This window comes from Heloderma suspectum, chromosome 7 (genome assembly GCF_057233095.1).
Source record: "Heloderma suspectum isolate Gila_16-S chromosome 7, 16-S_ref, whole genome shotgun sequence".
Lineage (NCBI taxonomy): Eukaryota > Metazoa > Chordata > Lepidosauria > Squamata > Helodermatidae > Heloderma > Heloderma suspectum.
Genome location: NC_139464.1, coordinates 84,074,141 through 84,098,802, shown reverse-complemented (window position 1 = coordinate 84,098,802; position 24,662 = coordinate 84,074,141).

Sequence of the window (24,662 nt, the reverse complement as noted above, 5' to 3'; positions counted from 1 at the left end):
TTGAACTGTGTCATTCCGCTAATGCAAATGACGGGCTAGTAGAAACTAGGCTCTGAACTATGCGCAAGAGGAAAATCCAACTGAAGTTAACATTTGTGCAAGCACAGTTGTGCAACCAGTTGTGGAACTGCTTGCAGAAACAGTTGCACAAGCGTAATGCACAAACACTTGCACAACTGGTTCCAGAAGCGTAATGTGAAAGAGCTTGCACAATTCCACTAGCGCTATTTGAGTCTGTGAAATGACACCATTGGATACTGCCCTATTCATCCAAGACAATATATCTGTGTGGATCACAACAAACTGTGGCAAATTCTTAAAGTGATGGGAGTACCAGACCACCTTACCTGTCTCCTGAGAAACCTGTACGAGGGCCAAGAAGCAACAGTAAGAACCGGACATGGAACAACCGAGTGGTTCAAAATTGGGAAAGGAGTACGACAAGGCTGCATATGGTCACCCTGCTTATTTAACTTATATGCAGAGTACATCATGAGAAATGCCGGGTTGGATGAATCAGAGGTCGGAATTAAGATTGCCGGGAGAATTATCAACAACCTCCGATATGCAGACGATACCACCCTAATGGCAGAAAGCGAAGAGGATCTCAAGAGCCTCTTGTTGAGGGTGAAAGAGGAGAGTGCAAAAGCTGGTTTGAAACTCAACATTAAAAAAACGAAGATCATGGCATCTGGCCCTATCACTTCCTGGCATATAGAAGGGGAAGAAATGGAAGCAGTGACAGATTTTACTTTCTTGGGCTCCAAGATCACCGCAGACGGTGACTGTAGCCATGAAATTAAAGGACTCTTGCTCCTTGGGAGGAAAGCTATGGCAAACCTAGACAGCATAGTAAGAAGCAGAGACATCACCTTGCCAACAAAGGTCCATCTAATCAAAGCTATGGTTTTCCCAGTAGTAATGTATGGTTGTGAGAGCTGGACTATAAGGAAGGCTGAGCGCCGAAGAATTGCTGCTTTCGAACTGTGGTGCTGGAGAAGACTCTTATGAGTCCCCTGGACTGCAAGGAGGTCAAATCAGTCAATCCTAAAGGAAATCAACCCTGAGTGCTCATTGGAAGGACAGATACTGAAGCTGAAGCTCCAATATTTTGGCCACCTAATGCGAAGAGAAACTCTCTGGAAAAGACCCTGATGCTGGGAAAGACTGAAGGCAAAAGGAGAAGGGGACGGCAGAGGATGAGATGGCTAGATAGCATCACCGATGCAATGAATATGAACCTGAGCACACTCCGGGAGAGTGCGCAGGACAGGAAGGCCTGGCGTGCTATGGTCCATGGGGTCATCAAGAGTCGGACACGACTGAACAACTGAACAACAACAACATAGAGATATGGTAGGGAAGTTCTTGAAAATCTGCTGTCATCTCATGTAAGCAGCTTGCCCAGTTTAAAATACTCCCATGTCTTGCAAGTTCAAGCTCTTACACAAACCACCACCCACTCTTGGCTGTACCATAAGAGAGCTTTCTCCCCTCTTATAATAAACTCAGCTCCAGGTTTTTACCCCTAAATGCAGCCTCCAAATAATTTTAAATCAATCAATCAATAAAATAATTGCCACTATCTGAATCCATCTGTATCTGCCTTCCAATGTATATCATTTTAACAAATTTCCATCCTTTCAGTTATCATTTCAGAGTTTCTACATTACTCCATTTTCAACCAACTCAAACCCCTTCCCGCAATTCTGAATTTTCTGGCTTCTGAACGGTCATTTTTTGTCCTTAATTGACCTTTCCTGCCCCTAATCTAAAGCATGACTACTCTTCTCCCTTAATGAGCTGGGGTTGATAGTATGCTACAATTTAGCATAGTTGATACTAGTAACTAGGGTTGGCGTGCCAGGCAACTGAACTGACCAGTCAAATATTGCCAATGGATGGGTCAATTGACCACCTGTTATTTGACCATGGTCAAATATTGTCAGATGTTCCAGAAAGCCAAGAATGTTATTAGGTGGTGGCACCTTGCCTTTTTATTTCATTATGGTGCCATTTGCTAGTAAGGGCAGGCCTGAGGGCTCCTTTCCCCTCCCTAGACCTGTCACAGCAAGGGCAAACCTAATAGCAAAGCTTTTCTTTTCTTACTGGCCAGCTGTATAAATGCAGTCATTTCTAAACAGAGGGCAGCACTGAATGCTGTTACGGTGTAAGCACAAATCAATGCTAGCAGTGATGTTTGCCACAGCTGACTGTGCTCCTGTTTCTGTGTAGTAAAGTCCAATGTTGTCACAGCGCTAGTGCTAATGACGTTTCATTAGCATAAACCAATGTTAGTGCAACATCATTAGCACTTGCCGGTCAAAGGGGAAATGCAGTGATTTGTCACTGAAATTCAGTGGCAAACCAGGATGCCAAATTTGAGTGACAAACTGCAGCACCGAAATTTGGCAGCAAATACCTACTTTTCCCCTTTGCCCTAATGCACTAAGCACTAATGATGTTGCGCTAATGATGTTGCGCTTAGTGTTGGTTTACACTAGTGAAATGTCTTTAGCGCTAATGTGGTGACACCACTGAATACTACCCCCAAACAGGAGCACAGTCAGCAGTGGCAAACATTATGGCTTCATCAGTGCTCATGACTCCATTTTGTTCAATGCACCACTTTATTTTTACTTTTTTAAGCCCAGCATTGCAATGTGACATCAGGGCCCAGAGGCATGGTGAGGGAACGAAGAAGCATGCCACTCGAGCTGCCGAGCCTGGTGCTTCTTTCTTCTTTTTAAGGAGCTTTTTAAAAAGCTCCTTTAAAAAAGAGCTTTTTTAAGGCTCTTAAAAATATGAACATAAAAAAGGGTTTTATTTGCACCATCTGCACAGGAGAATGAATATTGTTATAAATTTCCAAAGCCTTGTCTCAAATATGGTGGACCATAATCACAGTTTTGTTTTGTTTTTTAAATTCTTCAGGCTGTAAATTGATTTTGCTTGTAGTTTGTCAGATCTGAAGCTTATTCTCCAACTTCCTCCAGTTTCCACAAAGGTTTCCTGTTAAGAACAATTCCATGAAATGATTCCATTTACTACTGCAGTCAATAGGGCCAACACACATTTATGGATTAGCTGCTGTAGACACAGACCTACTTTTAAGACCATATAATTTGTTTTCTTTATATGTGGATTCGGGGGATACACCTTCTCATGCTCTTTAGCACTCAGAAAGTCTGTCGTCACGGAAGTTGGGAATCAGGTTGTAAGAGAGCTGCCACCTTCATTCCAACCACAAGACAGCCTAGCACATGGCTGAATTTGAGGGAGTCAATGTGTGTGTGTGTGTGTGTGTGTGTGAGAGAGAGAGAGAGAGAGAGAGAGAACGAGAGAGAGAGAGATCATAGGAAACTGCTTTATATTGAGCCAGTACATTTGTTCATCTACCTCACTATTATCTATACTTACTGGCAGCGACTGTCCAAGGTGTCAAACAGGAATATTCCCCCCCCCCCCCAGCCCTACCTGGAAATGCTGGAGTTGAACATTGGGACATTGCATTCAGTGCATGAAAGATTCAGGAAGCACAGGAAGGGGGCTTCTTAAATATGCCCTCACATAGGTATATCACAGGGTGATTAAACCAGGAATAAATATTTTCTGCTGAGGGACTGGAGTGGAACTATGGGGCAATATCCAATCCTGTCTGTGTGTGCGCAGGCCCACTGCTGCTTCCATTCTGCTCATTTCTGTAGGGGAAACTGCTGTAGGGAAAACTGCTGCTTCCATTCACACTCGTTTCTGTAGGGGAAGCTCCACCAACTTGCCCCCTTTCAGAAATGAGTATTTCCACTCTTTTCAGGTTGCCCCAGAAGTGCTAAATTGCCATTGCATGAGTGGTGGGGGCCAGCATTCACAACAGAATCAGTGGGGTGGGCTGCACATGGTCAGTCTCTGTTAGAGACTGGCCATGGAGTTGGAGCCAACAGAATGAGACATAACACTCCAAGCCAATCCTCACTTTGTTCTACTACTCGATAACTTTGAAATGCTATACACACAAATTTCACCCTGCCTTTCTTGTGAAAGTCCATCGTCCTTAGCAGCCTTGGGTTTATTTCTTCCTTGAAAACATACTCTTTAAAGCTAACTGCAGAAATCAACATCTGCCAGCTAGCCAGTCATATCACAGTTTTGAATAACACTGTTTTTATGTATGAACTCAGGGGTCCATGTATGAAAATGGAATCTGTTCTCATGTATTGCTCTCCAGTGATGTCAGTAGTGTTCGTCAGTGAGCATATATCTCAATTGCCATTCCAAGGCCCTAGCCTTGAAATGTGTAACCAGACTTTAGAGGGAGTTGGTGCACAAGAAACATCCATGAGAATTCGTAACTACTTTCTTGCATTATTAATGTTGCTTAATAGCCAGGCTTTTGTTGGTTTTTTTTAAACTAATGGGAAATACTTTGACAAAGCTGTCTTAGAAATTACTGAGAGTAGGTTACTAACCTGACCTGTCTTAAGTCTCTGACAATGATCTTCATCAGCATAATGTCTGAATAAAATGTTTTTAAATTTGCCTTGATAAGTATTGACAAACTCACTCATAACAGCAGCTTAAAAGCCATTATTGTCTAACAGGCTCATAAAATGCATTCTTTGAAGGGTCTTAGTTATATATTTGCATAATGGGGAAAAGGGTTAGGATCTTCTGGAAAAAATGTAAAATTGAAGAAAAAAGTGCTAGGAATATTTAATATAAAATTGGTACAATTATTATTTGATTGAAGTCAATGGGGAAAAGTCCCATTAATTTCCTGTATTTAGATGTTGGAGCATTCTGTTAGCTATTCAAAGCTAATGCAGACCTTGGATAGTCGTGTGTGTGTGTGTGTGTATACATACACCCCCCCACACACATACATACATGCATATATATTCACCTCTTTCTTCAAAGGCATTTATCAATGGATTACTGTTGTTCTAATATTTGAAAATAATTGGAAAGAAAAAAAGCTATTTTACTCCACAGTAAGTTAATCCATCCATTTTGGTCTGTTCTTTTCATGTCAGGGACCTAGAGAGTAGGTGAAATTATCTCATATATCATACATTATGCCTAGATCCAACTAGAAACATGAGAACTCTTTGAGGCCAATTCAATCTGAATTCAGACTTAGTGGCTTGAATCCTGAGAGTTACTAGAGGAAGGGGGAAGGATGCCATTTTTGTTGATTTCCCCTCCCTGCTCAGTGCTCCCAGAATATCTGCTCCAGACAGTTGGGGGACCATCCAGAACAGCATGGGAGGTGCTCAGGGGCATGCAGGGGGAAGGAAATTCAGCAAATATAGCCTCCCTCACCACTTTCACCAGCAGTAGTTGGACAAAGATATCAATTTTGGTTTCTCTCAGTTTCTCATTTTTCCAGTGGTAAATTCGGTTCATCTTGAACATTGAGGATTTCTCAGTTCTTAAATTTGGTTCATCCTGAACTTTGAGGATTTTTTAAAAGCTTGCACGAAAATTTATAAGCATTACTGTGCACATTTCTCCCATGCATGCATTTTTAGATACATTTTTGCAACATATACACATTTGTTGCAAGCAATTTTCCTAATATTTCCTAATGCATTTTTGAATGTTGTTTCCGTAATATATACATTTTATACACATTTTTGGTTGGAGAACTCCACTGGAAAACTCAAGAGAAATGTGAATTTTGAAGGAAAACCGAGTTTTGGTTTGCATAAGTGGTTCAAAAGCGTGAAATTCTTCCCCATTCCTGCCACTGGATGAAAAGCCCTTGCATGGAATGGAAAGAGCCCTTGCATGAATGGAAGGAGGCCTTCTGCTTGCAAAAGGACATGTTCTAAGCCAGTGGATTTATTTCTGGATGCTTGTTAGCCATCTGAAATGTCAATGACATATTTCATTCATTCATTTTATTTTTTACATTTATATTCCATCTTTCCTTCATAGAGGCCAGGGTGGCATACATGGTTTTCCCCTTCCCATTTTATCCTCATAACAAAAGTGACTGCTCCCAAGTCACCCAGTGAGCTTAATGGAAAAATGCGAATTCGAATCTGGATCTCTCCAGTCCTAGTACTACAACCAATAGACTACACTGTTTCTGTGTTATGAAAAGACAAGGAGTGTTCTGGATATTTGGAGTATGTTCTGAGGTCAAAGTGCATTATGGGTAACTGATGGTTGGTTGATCGTTTCTCAAATGTCTACATCTCACAAGACTGTTCATGCACAGGTATGCATTATAAAAGGTGAGTCCATTCATCCATACAGGCAAACTGCTTTCACAGGATTTGAAAATACTGGGTTGGATCCACACTAAGTCATACAGTGGGACCTAAGTCAGTCTTGACTAATGTGCCCCATTGATTTCAATGGGTATATTTCAATCATGACTAAGTCTGGATGCAACCCAGTATGTTTCATTCCAAAAGGTTAAAAATCATAAGTCAGCCTTGAATACATAATGTGCCTGTGCATGGCTCTGGTACAACTATGGATGGAATCCAGTGCGCCTGGCTGCAGGTCCTGGAAATTTCTGATTTTATCAGAACTACTTAATCTATACCAGAATCTAGTAACATCCAGCTTTCAGAAAAATCTCAAATGCAAAACACTGAGTTAAAGACCAGTATTTTGCATTTTCTGAGGCATATTAGGTAACATTCCATGTGAGTCATGTGAGCAAATCCTTACTCATCATACCAGCATGGAAAAGTCCTGTTTCCCTCAATGGGAATGTGATGTCCTTAAGGCAACAATCCTATACTAGCCTTCCCCAACCTGCCCCCCAAGCTGCATTGGACTATAATTCCTATTATCCACAGTCAGTACGATGGGAGTTGTAGTCCAACATGTCTGGAGGGTGCCAGGTTGGGGAAGACCGAACTACGTTAAGACTTTATTTTTCTATGTTGTAACTGTTACATTTGGGCTGATTGGAAGAGCTCAATGTGGCATTTGCTCCATGAGGAGGCGGTATTATACGGAGAAGCTCACTCTGTGAATTGCTTCTGTCCACACAACTTGAGAGATGCACACGGTGCTGAATTGCTTCTGTCCACACAACTTGAGAGATGCATATGTTGTTGTTGTTCAGTCGTTAAGTCGTGTCCAACTCTTTGTGACCCCATGGACCAGAGCACGCCAGGCCTTCCTGTCCTCCGCTCTCTCCCGGAGTGTGCTCAAGTTCATATGCATATGTTAACTGCCCGCATATGTAGTGGATGCTGTTTAGTGGCCTGCATATGCTCTTATAAAAGGTAGATCAGCCTTTAATTAAGATGATATTTTCTGCAGAACCTAGAACATTCTTTATATTAATATTGTTCATACCAAATGGAGAGTTAAAAAGAAAAGGGGAGAACCTTCCCCTTTATGGAATGATAATGTTGCCATTTGAGATTGTGAACAGCAACAGAACTGTTTTAGCAAGCGGCTACTGCGTACAGAGTCAGCTTTGCCCTCGTTATGTTTTCAAGAGGTCCCCTTACATTTGGAGTCTGCTGTAGTGCTGATAAGCAACACAGTAGGGAGAATGCAGGCTTTCGATATCCATTGAGGTAGATTATTTTTATACCTGGCAGTTGTTCCTATGTTGAGTGTTTGTTTCTACTTTAATGAGGATATCAACTTTCATCCAGTGAGATGCGTGGGTCATTTTTTAAGTGCTCTCTCTCTCTCATACACACACACACGCACGTGCGTGATAAAGCAATGCACCAGCTGGAAATTTGGACTTTTAGCAGAATTACTTCTCCACAGCAAATGGTTTTCCTTTTGACATATTTTAATGTACCTGCACACTGTGAGGAAGAGTGGGTGAACAGAAAACAGGCTGTTTTATTAACCCAGCAGTCACCTTTGAGGTTCAGAAATGTCCACTTTTTTCCCCTGCCTTTGTACATAATCCCAAGACACTTGTACCTGGTTTCCCTTGGAATAACAAAGTCCACCACAAGCCTCCAAACATGATTGTTAACTGAATGCCAACTGTTTCTTCTCATCTTTTATTTTATTTTTAGTGGCACATTAGGAATTGTGTCCTTATGGGTGCACTGTAGCTCCCACAACGTTAATTTAGCTGCCTATTTAAGGAATCTTTTTCCTCTCACTGCAGCTGACTGGCATTGTAGTAGAAATTAAATTAGTTCTATTTGCATTATTTTTGTGTTTTTATAGGGATTTCTTTTCCTCCTGCCACCAACTGTGCTAAGAGTGGAACAGGAAAAAATAGAGACTGTTAAGTGCTGTAACAGGACTACAGTTTCAATTGAGAGGAAACTGATAGACACCATCACAAAGAAGCCAGCATGCCCTATTCAATATCCTATACCAGTCTCCCCAGCTGGCATGACCAATGGTCAGGGATGGTGGGAGTTGTAGTCCCAAACATCTGGAGGGCAACACATGCTCAACACCCTTTTAAAAAGTGTATTATTATGAATTATTTTTCGCTTGACAAAACTGAATTATTTTTCGCTTGACAAAACTGTTCCTTTAATTTCAAATTCTAAGCAATGTCAAAAGTATCTGGTCTGCACCAGTTGCTTAAAAATCCAGTACAGAGCAAAACATGTAACAGGATTAGCTCCTTTGAAAAGTTTCCCAATTGGATTATGAACAAAGGAAAAAGGCTACCATTGGAAAAGAGGAAACAAGATCAAAATGGCTTGTTGATCTTGATATAGGAGTAAATAAATAAATACATAAATAAATCTGTTCCACCCTGGTCAAAATGATTTTCTGACTCAGTCACTCTGGAACTTAACCTCCACACATGGAAGCCATGTGCTTATTCAGAACCTTCCCCCCTTTTTTTCTTTTCACTCTGCTGATAATGAATGGTTTCCTTCCACATCCTGCTCTTTCCATTGCTAGTTTTAGAACAAAAGCTTCTCACAGTTCACTTCTCTACTTCACAGTAGAGAAGTCCTGGCCACTCTTTCTTGATCCTGTCTCAGTTAACATTGCAAAATACAGCCACCATGTAGCTGACTGACATATTCAGTTCTGATAATGTAGTGGTCAGTTCAGAGCTACCCTAATTAAGAGAGCAATCTTACGGTCCCTGGGCAAGTGTCCCAGGGACCATAGGAATGCTCAGAAGAACCCTTCTGAGGTCTGAGACAGCACTCTGACCTTGGAAGGGGGAGTCAGAGATCCGACCCCTCCTCGCCCACCCCCTCGCAGACAGTGCAGAAAGAACCACACTGGCTGCCCCCCAAGTTGGAAAATCAACCGAGGAGGAGGAAAGGGGCCATTCCAGTGGGCACGGAGGGGAGGAGACTGGAGAGGCCAGGATATGAGTTATTCTGAGCCTCCTCCAGAATCCTTCCCTCCCTCTCTGAAGTACCCTTGCTAGACAAGCTGACATGTCCATCTGGCAAAAATGGCCAAAGGCGGAGGACAGGGTGGTGAAGATCGCCACCGCTGCTCCTCCTGCCCTGCCAGCTTCTGCCTGGCAGAGCAGAGGAATCTGGGGAACCTCTGAGTTCAGAGGCTTCTGAGCAGTGAGGGCACAACAGCTAGGACTGCACCCCAAACCAACAATATTTACTCCGTGATAGTGGTAACAGACAAGGACAGAGAGGAAAGAACATAAGAAGCTGCCTTACACCAGTCAAACTGTTTGTACGTCTAGACCAGCATTGTCTCTTTCAGCCTCCCTCGACCTGTTGATTTCCATATATGTTGAACCACAACTGCCATCTTTCCAGGCAGCTCCCATCATCTCCCAGCATGGTGGTGGGCGTTGTGGTCCAACGCATCTGGAAGGCACCAGGTTGGAGAAGGTTGGCCTTTTTCTATTCTGATTGACAGCAGCTCTCCAGCAGAGTATCTTTCCCGTCACTTGCTGTCTGATCTTTCTAACTGGAGACGCCAAGGACGGAATCTGCATGCAAAGCTGAGCTATGGTCACCCCCTAAAGTATGCCAAGTTTAACATACCAGGTTATTAGCCAAACTGAATGTAAGGGAGGTTCGGGGGACTGGGCAATAAGGCATAAGCAATAGCCTTTTAGTGGGTGAGCCAAACAAACCATAACTCAGGGAGGAGGCATAGTTCAGTGGCAGAGCCGGGGTGGGCCCTCCCATGAGGTGGGGTGAAGCCTGTGCCATGAGGTGGGGTGAAGCCTGTGTTGGAGGTTGCAGAGAGGGAGGAATGGCAAATGGGTGGACTGTGATGAGGTAAGGGGAAAGGTGGGGTGTGCGTGATGAGGGAAGGGGTGGGGGGCATGCCCAGCTAAGGGGAAGGGGTGTGGGGCATGGATGAGACAAGGGAAGTGGAAGGGGTGGGGCTGCACTCAAGACATGGGAAGCAGAAGAGGCAGCGGGCATGCCCAAGACAGGGGAAGGGGTGGGGCATGCACGATGAGGGGACAGGAAGGGGTGGGAGTTTGCAAAATGGGTTAAGGGGTAGAGTTATAACACAGTAAACGGAAGTGAAAGGGGGTGCAAGGCAGCTGTGGGAAAGGGTGCGGGTGCCGCATATGTGCTCTCATGGCTCCGGTGGCAGGAAACTTTGTGCTGGGCCTGGGTACAGCAATATTTTGCTTGCTCAAGGTCCCAGATTCAATTCCTGGCCTTTCCAAGTAGGGGTGGGAAAGACCCCTGCCTGAAACCCTAGGGAGCAATGTTGGTGTGTAGGCAACTCTGAATTAGATGGAGCCATGGTCTGACTCGGTGTGAGGCAGCTTCCTGTGGTTTAGTCCTCAAGCCAAGGCCCAAGACTGATCACAGGCAGAACTTTGGATACCTAATTCTTTCATTCTTTGGATCCAGCATGGCAATAAAAGGGCATTGTAAGTTTAGTCTCAGATGGAATCCACCAGGAAATCCATGGGTTAGATTCAGCATCGTGATGCTGCAATTGGACTCCTCTGCTTGCGGAATGGACTTCCGTGTCCTCTCTCCTCCCCGTTGCAGCTCCCATCCATACCCTCCAAATCTGCTCCTGAGGAGATTTGGAGGGGTGGGGGGCAGGGTGTGTGTGAAGTGACACGAGGAAGGCTTCCCTAAATACCTTATTTTCTTGCTCGATAAATAAAAGCATTAATGTGGTTCATCTAGTACATGAATGAAATAGCCATGTCCCTGTAATGATGCATTTCACTTCACCAGCCCGCCATGGCAACCTGGGCCAGGCACATTCAGTTTTGATGGTGGTAACAACAGTAACCGAGGCAAAAATAATTCTGTTCCTGCTCTCCCCTGTTATTAATTCAGTAATCATACTGTAGTTTGTTAAAATAATATTATCATTATTTGGGAGTGGGGGATTTCAATGAGATTAGAACATGGCTTTGGATGTTTCTTTTCTTTTTTAAGACTATTTAGTAACTGGAAGGAAGATAATCAGAGAGTTGGTTACTATCTGAAAATATCATAGAATCAGAATAGTAGGGTTGGAAGGGGCTTACAAGGCCATTGAGTCCAATGAATACAGTGATCAATATATATTGGGAGTATAGGTTGCCTGCTAATGAGCTTCCTCAACCCTCCTTGCCACTTCCTTTTTTCTCATCTGGCACCTTCGGTGTACCATTTGTTTCACTTTCCTCCACTCTAGCCTGGGGAAATGAAGGGATTCTTTCCCCCTCCCAAAACAGAGTTTTTATTTATTCCTCATAGTGTTCCAAGGCCCTGTGGGCATTTGTCTCCTCTCCGACTTAATGTGCCATAATGATCTGCTTCTGCCATACATTCCTCTGCCTATCAATCAAGGAGAAGAAATGCTGATTGCAATGCCTGCTAATAAGACCTAAGAGTAGGCCAGTTCACATTAGTGCAATGTGCTAGCTTTCCTTGTTTTCACACAGTTCTGCCTTTAATTGGGAGCAATGCATGAGACCTGCCTGAGTGTTGCACCATCAAGTTCTGCCAATCTCCTTCCTTGATCAGTAAAACCAGCAGCTTCATCCCTTCCATGACACAACCCACGTCACCAATTCTCCCTCGCGATCTGAGCCAGGACCAGTCAATGCAGTGGCTAGCAGTTGATTAACACACTTACCCTGGAGCAAGCTACATTGGACCCAGTCAGTTGGATCCAGGCAAAGTTAGTCATGCTTTAGTACCATTGAAATGGGGGGGGGGTGTTAATTGTGACTAAAGTGTGAGTAACATACTGTGCAATCCGATGCATGTTTACTCAAAAGTAAGTCACACTGTGTTCAATGGTGCTTACTCCCAGGAAAGTGTGTTTAAGATTGCAACCTTGGTCTGGATCCAACCCAATGGATTTGCTTCTTAGGCTGTAAGATTACGTAAGACCAGGGCTGCCATCAAGGGTAGGCATGGCTGGGCAGCTGCCAGGGTCCCACACCCAAGCAGGGTCCCACTGACAAGAGTCCACTAGAGTTATTCCTCCTCTTCAGCATAGCAACTTGTTTATTCATCTGGATGTGCCTGATCTTGTCTGATCTTGGAAGCTAAGCAGGCAGGGTCAGCCCTGGTTAGTACTTGGGTGGGAGACCGCCTGGGAATCAGGCTTCCTGCATTGAGCAGGGGGTTGGACTCGATGGTCTTGTAGGCCCCTTCCAACTCTATGATCTATGACCTATGACCTCTCGCTCTGGCCTAGACAACCATGGTGGTGAGAAGGACGAGCAGCAGATGCCACTGCCTGCTTGCTCCCTGGCTCGCTGCCTGTCGGGCAAGTGGTAGCAGTGTTGAGAAAGAGGATGGTGACAACAGTGATGAGAAGGTGAGGGAGGGGGCACATTAAGGGTGTCTTGCCCAAGGACCCCCAAACACCTGGAGCTGGCACTGCTTAAGACCCTGTAGGAGTATCACTCCCTTTCCCCAGTTTTGGACCCCGCCCCCCAAAGACAAGAAATTAACAAGAGATGGGAAGATGAGTGAATGTTGTTGTATCCTTCCCCACACCTAGTGTCATTCCAGGGCATCATGAGCGAGTGTGAGGGGGAGAAAATTTGGTGGTGGCCAAGAGCGCAGTGTGTGTTTTCTTTCTATTCTACATCTCTCCATTGCTTTGCGGTAGGGATGTACGAAACTGGCTTTACCTGGCTCCGCCGGGTTCTGCTGAGGGGGGGGAGGTGCTCCATCCCTCCCCCCAGAATCCTTGCTGACCGGCTCCACTCCGCAGGGATCCCGCGGAGCCACCGGCCGGCTCTGCCAGCAGCGGCCAGGATCTGCAACAAAATGTTGCAGTGTGCAGTGCTCCTTTTCAGTGTTCCAGTCTGTCAGCTCTGCCCTCCTCTATGATACTCCATATGAGCTTAAGAAGAGCTGTGCTGGATCAGACCAGGGGTCCATCTAGTTCAGCATTCTGTTCACACAGTGGCCAACAAGCTGCCCACAGGAAACCCACAAGCAGGACATGAGTGCATTAGCACTCATGTCCCCCAGCATTCTTCTCCCCACTCTCCCATGGTTTGTTTGTTTAAAACATTTCTTGGCTGCCTTTCCGGGCAGAAGCCCTCCCAAGGTGGCTTACAGCAATAAAATACATAAAAACAGATAAAATATTAAAAGCCCTGAAAACATAAAAACCACAAAAGCCAACAATAAAACCAGCCAGAGCAACCACGGCAGTAACAGCAACAACAACAGTCATATCAAGAGAAGGTCACAGTAAAGTAATATGTTTTCAAGGCCTGCTTAAAGCCTGTAATGAGGAAGCATGGCGGACATCCGATGGCAGCTTGTTCCAAAGGTGTGAGGCCACTGCAGAGAAGGCCCTTTCACATGTGGTCACCCACCTGACTGCTCTCATGGGTGGGCAGATGAGAAGTTTACTGTTGTTCCCACAACAGTCAGTCCATACTCTGTAGCCACTGAACACGCTCTGTCAGCATTGGGCTGTTTTGCGGGTTCTTCCCTTAGGGTCCCCCCCCCCCCCAGCATTCACAGCCTGAACATCAGAAAAAGAAGGAAGGAAAGAATTGTGTTAGTGAATGGCTTGAATCCAGACCTTCATTTTCTCAGAATGGTGTCATGGTGTGAAAGCAATTACTCCAAAGCCAAGCTCTATGGCAGAGATGGGGAGCATGTGATGCTCCACTTCTTGTTGGACTGCAGTTCTCATCACCCTCACTATTGGCTATCCTGGTTACGGCTTATGGGAGTTGCAGTTCAACAACTTCTGGAGAGCCACATGTTCACCTTCCCTGCACTAAGGGATTTATTATTCTGAGTGGGAAAGTGGGAGAGGAGGAACTGAAACCAAGGAAGAGAATCTAGAGCCTCGCACTTGCCAGGTGGAATTGCATTATGTATGTATTATTTTTTTTTTTAGAGCTGTGCATAAAAGTCCTCTCAAAATTCTCCACCCTATTTGTGGGCAGAGAAATTGGAGGGACAATTTCACTGAATTTCTCCAGGGTGTGGAGAAATTCTCAAACAGTTTCTTGGAGATGGAGTTCACCATTAGCAGCGGTTGTAGCATAGCTTCTTTCTTTTTTCTTCAGGGTTTTTGTTTTTTGTGCTACCTCTTCAAGTAGCAACAGCAACAGATGTGTAGGCAGCCTGGTCATCATTTTGTATCCTTCCCCACACCTAGTGTCATTCCAGGGCATCATGAGCGAGTGTGAGGGGGAGAAAATTTGGTGGTGGCCAAGAGCGCAGTGTGTGTTTTCTTTCTATTCTACATCTCTCCATTGCTTTGCGGTAGGGATGTACGAAATTGGCTTTACCTGGCTCCACCGGGTTCTGCTGGGGGGGGGGGGGGAGGCACTCCGTCCCTCCCCCCAGAATCCTGGCTGGCCGGCTTCGCTCCGTAGGGATCCCGCAGAGCCACCGGCCAGCTCTGCCAGCAGCCGGACATCCGGCCGCTGGCTAGCAGGGACGCAAACGGCGGCGGCTGTAGCCATCCCTGTAGTCAGCTGTGATAGGCTACGTAAATCTTTACGTAGCCTATCACGTCTGACTTTAACCCCCCCAAAAAATGCGCATATGAAAATGGCGGCAGCTATGGCTGCCGCCATTTGCGTTCCTTATTTTGGCCCGTCTTAGTCTACGTAAATATTTACGTAGACTAAGATGGCGAAAATAAGGGGAACGCAAATAGCGTAGCGGACACTATTTGCGTTCCCCCTTATTTTTGCTGTCTTAGTCTATGTAAATATTTATGTAGACTAAGACGGGCCAAAATAAGGAACGCAAATGGTGGCGGCTGTAGCCGCCGCCATTTGCGTATGCGTGTTGTTGTTGTTTTTAAAGTCAAACGTGATAGGCTACGTAAAGATTTACGTAGCCTATCATGTCTTTTTCCTTTTTTTTAACCTAGCCATGATAGGCTACGTAAATCTTTACGTAGCCTATCACGTCGTTTTTGTTTTTTTTTAAACACTGGAAATGGCAGCGGCGGCAGCCGGTTGGAAGACCAGCCGCTGCAGCCGCCACCGCCACAGCCGCCGCCGGAGCTGCCTCCACCCGGAAGATCCGCCCCAGGTAAGTCTTGTCCCAGGGGGGATCCGCGGGGTGGCAGGGGGGTGGCAGGCCGTTCCGCCATGGAGTTCGGCGGGCTGAATGCACTGGCATTCAGCCTCACCAAGATCCGTGGAGGAATTCTCTGCCATCCCTACTTTGCGGCCTCCCAGGCTGCCTGCACCTCCTGATCCGGAAAAAGCCCTAGGGGAGGAATTACCTCATGATGTCTTCCCTTGGGTTTTAATTGAAGTGCAGGAAGTTGAGGAGGCTGTCGGCTGCCAGAGAGATGATTGCGCAAGAGAGGACATTTTCACACATTCCTTGGCCACCTCATAAATCAGGTAAACACATGAACCCTGAACCCAGCCCATGGCAATTTCTTTGAAATTTTCTTCTCCTTTGAATTTCTTTTCAAAGGCAGTTTCTTTTCTATCACATTGGATGAGGATGGTCAAAAAATGTGGACTACTTTTTTTTTTTGGCACAGAACTAATTTATTTAAAGGATTTTTATTTGACTCCCAAACATCCGGAGGGCAGCTGGTTGGAGAAGGCTGCTCTATACTACTGAGAATTCAGTAAGAGACAGAAACCCGAGAGGTGCAGCATTTCCCACTGCTGCATCTCCATGCTGGGAAAAACTTGGACAGCTCCATTTCCAAGTGACATGCAACCCTTAAAGGCACAGGAGCCCAGCGAGAGGGAGAGGAGGAGAGGTGAATCTCTTTCCTGTAAGGCCAAAAAATGACATCCTTTAACTAACAATTTCATTGTGAGAACTCTAATGGAGATGTGTCAAATGGACTTACACTTGCATTATGTGCATGTTCTGAAACACAGCCAAGTGGAAATAGCACAGGAAGGAGATCCACTTGAGAAGTGGCAGGGCTGCAACTTTATGGCAAAGGCTGTGATAATTGAATTTTGAAAAGAACTGACATCTGAAATGAACATCCTTAGTATTTATGTGACATCCTGAAGGATGATATTAATGATTCTTATGCAAGTGTTTGTTAAACCTGTAATTCAGATTTAATGACTGTCTACAAGCCTTTATTTTAAGGGAAAGAAACTCTCACTTTGTTCCCAAGTTTAATCTCCTTTGAAGCAAAATTTCTCCCTCTCGAAATCTGGAGATGTTCAGCTTCAATTAGCATCTGCCAAAGTGAGTGGGTGAGCTCCACTTCCCATTTATTAAGGCCAAATGCATAAAGGCTTTGCTGCAATGATGATACCATTCTGTTTTTATTTGACCCTTTTGGATATCAGAATTGTCCTTGAAGTAAACGCACACGCACACACCCTTTGTGAATTTGGGGAAATAAACTATTGGTCATTAGAATTCCATGAATAAGTATTTCTACTATTTAAATATGAGATGGAATTCTATAACTGATGGGAGGGGATTTTTTTTAACAACATGGGCCCAGGCATAATAGGGAAAAAGCAATCACACAGACAGTGGTTGGTCCTCTTTTTCTGACTTCAAACCAAGTCTGATTTACAAAAAGCATTAAAATGATTCTGTGCCAAGGGCTGACCCCCTGGAATGCTTATAGTCCTCCCTCTCCCCCTCCCCTTTCACTATACTGTTCTCTTTCTCTTTCTCTCTCGATCTCATATCTGTCTATGCACCCCCCCCATCTTATATTTTTGTTCTACAAATGTCAGCTCTGTACAGTGTTTCATTAGCAACCTGGTTCATGCACCAAGTTGACTTGTAATAGCTTCCTTGTTTCCGAAAAGTGCCAAACAACCTGTTCTGTAATACTAATTCAACACTTGTCAAGGATGCAGGTCTCACAAGAGCGGGATGCAAACATGAACTTGATCTCTTACTTCTCAGTCTTGCCAGCCTATAAATACTCCCCTTTTAATCTATATAAAACTTAAATTGATCCCATATACCATTTTCTAATTAGACATAGAATGTCGCTGTTTGAAAGGCCCAGAAGTGATGCAAGCTGCTAAATTAGCTTTGTTTTAGCTGAGGAGGTGTTCTTCTCAGGTCAGGGAACAGATAACAAATGAAGCAGTGTTCGGAGGCCTGTGCTGGGCCGCTTGTATAAGAGCTGGCTTTTGGATTAATACAGGAATGCAGTTTTTAAGAACTGCAAGAACGACGATAATTCCTCCATGTCTGTTGTGTTCCTGTTTGGATTCGTCAGTCTAAATGACATACATCAACATGACATAGATCAACATGTATGCCCAACTGTTTTCATTTGCTGTGTCTGATCTAGAGCTACAAATCCCATGGTGATTTAGCCTCTGCCATTCAAAAGTGTGAAACATACTTCCCATTGCTAGTACACTGGATCAGCACGCTAATACATTCTTCTGACTTTAGTATGAGCTTGGGCAAATTGCGGAGATAGCTTGCTTCATTTATGAACCAATCTCGGTGTGAGTTTGTGGTCCTTTTAAGGACTGCCACTGCTCTGTGTCACTTTCTTTCTTCTCTCTTCCCAGCAACATTTAGTGTAATGCCACATGTGACATGATGACATTGCACTGTGTATTTCCTAATGCCCCTCCACTCATAATCAGTTGTTAGCTCTGGAGGAGGGATGTATGAGAATTTTGTTTCAGTTTCCAAATCTTCCAAACTTGTCCTGCTCACAATCCTAAACACAAAGAGGAACACTTTTTTGTACATTCCTGAACTTGTGATGACATTGAAAAAATAGTTGCTGGTTTTTGTGTGTGTGGTTTTTTTTTTTAAAAAATGTGCACTTTGAAATGCAGATTTTTTCAATAATATTCACAGTCAGTGGGGGAAAGTGCACACTTTTGAAACATGCACACAGAAATGCACATTTTTCCCATTCGAAATGTGCGCTCTTCCCGATTGAATGAACCATGTTGCAAATGAACCAAGCTTCAAAGTGAAATTCAGAGAATTTTGGCAAGCTTGAACATCCTTGATTCTCCTATCCCTACTCTGGAGATGGTAGGGAGTGATGTAGGAAGCTGCCTTATACCAAGTCAGATCATTGGTTCATCTAGATCAGTATTGCCAGCACTGACTGGCAGTGACTCCCCAGGGTTCAGACAGGAGTCTATCCAATCCCTACATGGGAATGCTGGGGATTGAACCTGGGAATTTTGATGTGGAAAGCATGTACGCTACACCCTGTGGACATCTTTAGGAGGCCCACCTCTGCATGGGCCCTGGATCTTATGAGGTGTGTCCCGGATCTTCTGAGTGGCCCCAATTGACATAATCTGCCTTAATACATCATCTGCTTCTTCCCTCTGAGCTCAGCACGCTTGCAGTTACTATGGAGGCCTTAGGACCCGCTCCCTAAGAAGACCAATAGGGAGTGCAGTCTAAATGTACCAGCCTTTTAATCTAGAGGGGAGACTGCCACCTTTCCTTCCACTCATTGTTTTTTCCCTCTCCTTTTCTGCTCTTACATGCTCACTGCTGGGACATTGCAATGACTTTAGAAGAGGGAGAGGGAAGGGCAGGGAGAGCACCATGTGAAATACTGGTATTTCACGTGGAGTTTAAGTTCTTCTAAATAGCTTCAGACCTCACGATTATTCCAAAAGGAGGGTTAGGACTATGTGATCATGATCAATGAAGTGCTAGGGCTTTTAAATAGGTTTTACAGTTTTAGAAAAGCAAGAAGAAGCTCTCAGTCACCTCACCTCATATACTTAATCTGTGCAATCCTTACAAACCCTTACAAACCCTTCCTAAATCCTTCCGAAGTGCTACCTCTCAGAAAAGAGACACTTGGCTTGGGGAATTTTCTCTCCCCCCACCCTCCATTTCCAATCACCATTCTTCTTTTCTTCTTCTTCTCTCCCTTATCCTGGTCTTTCTATCTCTTTTTTTATTCCACCCAGAGCATATCTTGGGGAATTCTCAAAGAGAATTCTGTATCTGACTTTATACAAATTGACAAGAGGGTTGGGTCTCCTCCTCCTTCTCATCTTTGAGAAAAGTGGGTTCACATAGATGCAGAGTTCTTTGTGGAGTTCTTTGTTTCTCAGTTGTCATTGACCAGTAATAGGAAGGGTTATACCTCAGTGGTAGAGCACATGTTTGGCATGCAGAAGATCCCAGGTTCAATTGCTGTTATCTCCAGGTTGGGCTAGGAAAGATAAAACCATGGAGAGGTGGTGCTAGTCATTGCAGACCATACTGGGCTAGATGGACCAATGTTCTGACTCAGTATAAGGCAGCTTCCTAAGTTCCCATGAACAGATCTTTAATGAAAAGATTAATTAATTGATGCAGCCCAAAGGCAAATGCTATTTGGGGCTGCATTAATAGAAGCATAGCTTCCAAATCCCAGGAAGTACTAGTTCCCCTCTACTCAGCACTGGTTAGGCCTCATCTGGAGTACTGTGTCCAGTTCTGGGCACCACACTTTAAGAAGGATGCAGACAAACTGGAGAGGGTTCAGAGGAGGGCAACAAAGATGATCAGGGGACTGGAAACAAAGCCCTATGAGGAGAGACTGAAAGAACTGGGCATGTTTAGCCTTGAGAAGGGAAGACTGAGGGGAGATATGATAGCGCTCTTCAAGTACTTGAAAGGTTGTCACAAAGAGGAAGGCCAGGATCTCTTCTCGATCATCCCAGAGTGCAGGACACGGAATAATTTATTATTATTATTATTATTATTATTATTATTATTAATTTATTTAATTTATTTACGTAGACTATGATGGCAAAAATAAAGGGGAACGCAAATAGCATAGTGGGCGCTTTTTGTGTCCCCTTTTGATTCACCGTTTTAGCCTACATAAAGATTTACATAGGCTAAAACGGGGAATGAAAAAGAGATGCAAATAGCGCCCGCTATGCTATTTGCGTTCCCCTTTATTTTCGCCGTCATAGTCTATGAAAATATTTACGTAGATTAAGACGGCCAAAAAGAAGGAACGCAAATGGCGGCAGCCGTAGCCACCTCCATTTGCGTATGTGGGTTTTTTGTTTTTTTTTACCCAGAGCCCTCTGCGGCCGGAAATCCTGCTGCAGACAGCTCTGGGCTTGGCTGGGCCTGGCCAGCTGCTCCACAGAGCTGCCATGGAGCACAGCTGGCCATTCGAGGATTCCGGGGAGGAGGCACGGAGCGCCTCCCCCCCGTCGAGGATTCCGGGGGGAGGGACAGAACACCTCCCCCCCCCCATAAACATAATCCGCGAACAGGTAAGTCACTTTCGTACATCCCTAGGAATAATGGGCTCAAGTTACAGGAAGCCAGGTTCCGGCTGAACACCAGGAAAAACTTCCTGACTGTTAGAGCAATATGACAATGGAACCAATTACCGGAGGTGGTGGGCTCTCCCACACTGGAGTCATTCAAGACGAGGCTGGACAGCCATCTGTCAGGGATGCTCTGACCTGGATTCCAGCACTGATCAGGGGGTTGGACTTGATGGCCTTGTAGGCCCCTTCCAACCCTACTATTCTATGATTCTATGAAAATGGGAGGTGGGAGGAGTTGGAAGTAGAGGGGAGATAAATACTGCTCACTTTTACAATCCCATTTATTCCTCCTTAGAAGTAAGCCCCATTATGTTTAATGAAGATTACCCACAGGAAAGTGTGCACAGGATTCCAGCGCAAGTTACTTTTGCAGGGAGGTTTGCAGCCTGATCTTCTGTATGTTTACCCAGAAATAAGATCTGAGTAGTGTGGTCATGGTACTGCAGGCTTAATACACTGCGCACACAATTCTAGTCTAATGAATTGACTACACTTTGAGCCCAGTCCTGCACATGTTTTGTCTTTGTGTGTTTTTCATTTTGCATGAACTCTAGCTGCAGTGGTGAGGGAAAGGCACTTAGTGCATGCTCAGAGTTTCTCCATAACTTAGTCCTAGTTTTGAAAACAGAGTCCTTGGCTGAATCCTGGTGAAGTCTTTGCACAAATGATGTTGTGGGGAGGAAGATATAATGACAGCTTGTGCATAACAAGGAGGAGGTAGAGGAGACATCTGTTTTTATGAAGAGTTGCTGGAGGATGGTAGAATGAGGTGTGGCTGTTGTACGGAGGGGAACAGAATTGGCAGGGGGAGAATGTAAGTGGTCAGTGGTGAAAGAAAAGCATTCTGCATATGCTCAGAAGCACTCTCTATTTAAGAACATAAGAGCCATGCTGCATCAGACCAAGGTCCATCTAGTCCAGCATTCTGTTCACACTGTGGCCAACCAGCTGCCCATGAGAAACCCACAAGCAGGACATGAGTGCAAAAGCACCCTCCCACCCATGTCCCCCTGCTGCTAACATTGCTGAAAGGTAAATAAATTCTAGTAATTCTAAATGCGATATATATATATATATATATATATATATATATATAAATATATATATATATATATATATACACACACACACACATACACACACATATATACACACACACAGTATATGTATTAATTTAATTTATATAATTTATTTATAGCTGCCATTAGCGTATGCGCTTTTTTTTTTTTTAAGTCACCCGTGATAGGCTACGTGACGATTAACGTAGCCTACCACGGCTGACTTTGCAGATCTAGCCTTGATAGGCTACATTAATCGTCACGTAGCCTATCACGGGGGCGTTTTTTTTTTTTTTTTAAACTTTTGAGTTCGTGGCCGGGCGAGGCGGGAAGCCTCCTCCCCGGCCTGAATTTCACGGGGAGAGCAGCGAAGCGCCTCCCCCCCACCGCGAACAAGCTTCGACGACAGGTAAGTGACTTTCGTCCACCCCTAGTAGCCACCCGCCTCACTTCCTTTGGCAGGTGCTCATGGAGAAGGGCCGCTGAGGATGATCTTAAGGTCCGGGCAGGCACATATGGGAGGAGGCGATCCTTCAGATAACCTGGCCGTTAAGGGCTTTAAATGTTAATACCAGCACTTTGAATCGGGCCCGGAAATCTGAGCGACTTTATCTTCAAAGTGCCATGCAAACTTATCACAGCATGCCACCGAGGGTTCCACCGTCTCTCTCCCTGGCCCAGAATGTAACAGGCCGCAAACCACTTGGAAAATCTCCTCTGGACGACACTGAGAAGATGCAATGCTGGTGGAAAAGAACTGTCTCTTTGCCACCCTCACCGCCACAGAGTAGGCTTGATAGTAGGCTCTTACCTGTGTTCGGTCAGACTCAGCATGAGTTTTCCTCCACCTGCATTCTAGCCATCTCCCCTCTTGCTTCATTGCCCTCAGCTCAGGTGTATACCAAGGAGCTGGCTGGGCTCTGCTCAGAGGGAGAGGGCGCTTGGGCACAATAGTGTCAACCGCCCGAGTCATCTCTGCATTCCACAGAGCGACCTGGGCTTTGACAGGAGCACCAACTATACCAGCAGGAAAATCCCCCAGAGCCCTCTGGAATCCATCGGAATCCATTAGCCTCCGGGGGCGGACCATTTTAATAGGTCCCCCACCCTTGCAGAGGGGGAAGGCTGCCAGGAGTCTAAACCTCAGCAGGAAGTGATCTGACCATGACAAAGGGACAGATGTTAATTCCTCCACTTTCAGATCACCATCCTCCTGCCCAGTCGAGAAAACCAGATCAAGCGTGTGTCCTTTTATATGCGTTGGGCTGATGACATGTTGGGACAGCCCCATGGTTGTCATGGCGGCCATGAAGTCCTGAGCTGCCCCGGATACAGTGGCCTCAGCATGGAAGTTGAGATCCCCCGGGACCATCATCCTAGGGGTCCTCAACTAGAGATGTATGAAAGTCACTTACCTTCCCGCGGATTCTGTTCATGGTGGGGGGGGAGGCGTTCCGTCCCTCCCCCCGGAATCCTCGACAGGGGGGAGGCGATCCGGTCCTCCGCCCCGGAATCCTCGACGGCCGGCTGTGGTCCGCGGCAGCTCTGCGGAGCAGCCAGCCAGGCCCAGGCCAGGGCCCGGATTTCCAGCCACGGAGGGCTCTGGGTAAAAAAAAAGAAAAACGCGTACACAAATGGCGGTGGCTATGGCCGCTGCCATTTGTGTTCCTTATTTTTTGCTGTCTTAGTCTACATAAATATTTCCGAAGACTATTACGGTGAAAAATAAGGAACGCAAATAGCGTAGTGGGCGCTATCTGTGTCCCTTTTTGATTCGCCATTTTAGCCTACATAAATATAAATGTAGACTAAGACGGCGAATCAGAAAGGGATGCAAATAGTGCCCACTACGCTATTTGCGTTCCCCTTTATTTTCGCTGTAATAGTCTACGTAAATATTTACGTAGACTAAGATGGGGAAAAATAAGGAACGCAAATGGCGGTGGCTATGGCTGCCACCATTTGCGTATGCGTTTTTTTTTTTAAACTGGGATGTGATAGGCTACGTAAGTCTTTACGTAGCCTATCACGTCTCTGTAAAAAACAAACAAACCCAAACGTCCAGACTGCAAATGGTGGTGGCGGCAGCCGGTCAGAAGACTAGCTGCTGGAGCCGGAGCCGCTGCCACCTGGAACATCCGCGCCAGGTAAGTCTCATCCCTGGGGGGATCTGTGGGGGGGGCAGGCCGTTTTGCCACAGATTTTGGGGGGCCGAGTGCACTGGCATTCGGCCTTACTGAGATCCGTGGCGGAATTCTCTGACATCCCTATCCTCAACACCAAGTCCGAGACCACCTCTGTCAGCTCAGGCAGGGAGTCTGATGGGCAGCGGCGTGGGCGGTACACCAACAGAATCCCTAACCTGTCCCGGGTACCCAACACAAGATACAAACACTCAAGATCTGCACTTGAATGGGCAGGAAGCCTAGAGAGGGAGATTGAATTCCTATAGACCACGGCAACCCCGCCTCCCCAACCCTCGAGTCGGTGTTGGTGCTGCACTGAGTACCCAGGAGGGCACAACTGGGAGAGAGAGAGAGAGAGTGTGTGTGTGTGTATATATATATATGATCTCCCTCTCTCTCTTGATATATATCTCAATGCACATCCCATATATATATATATATATATATATATATGGATGTGCATTGAGTTCGAATCAAGTCTGAAGCCCAAGCAGAATTGGGCAGTCTTTATGTCTCATAATAACATATTTTGCTTTAGTTTTGCTAAGAGCTGCAGGAGGAGGGAGGGAGGAAGTATAGTTCAGTGTGTTACACGGGTCCATCTTCTAATCCTAGGACACATTTTTACCATGGTCTGTCATAACTGTGCTTTGGAGGAGGGCAAGGATGGGACCATGAGATGGCCATTTTTCCAATGCCAGCACACTTAGCTTTGAAACAGCCTTAAACTGGATTTCAAACATCAGAATTCCTAGCCCCTGCTCCTGTTCTTCAGGAACTTCTCAGGTTTCTTGCCTGGGGGATACC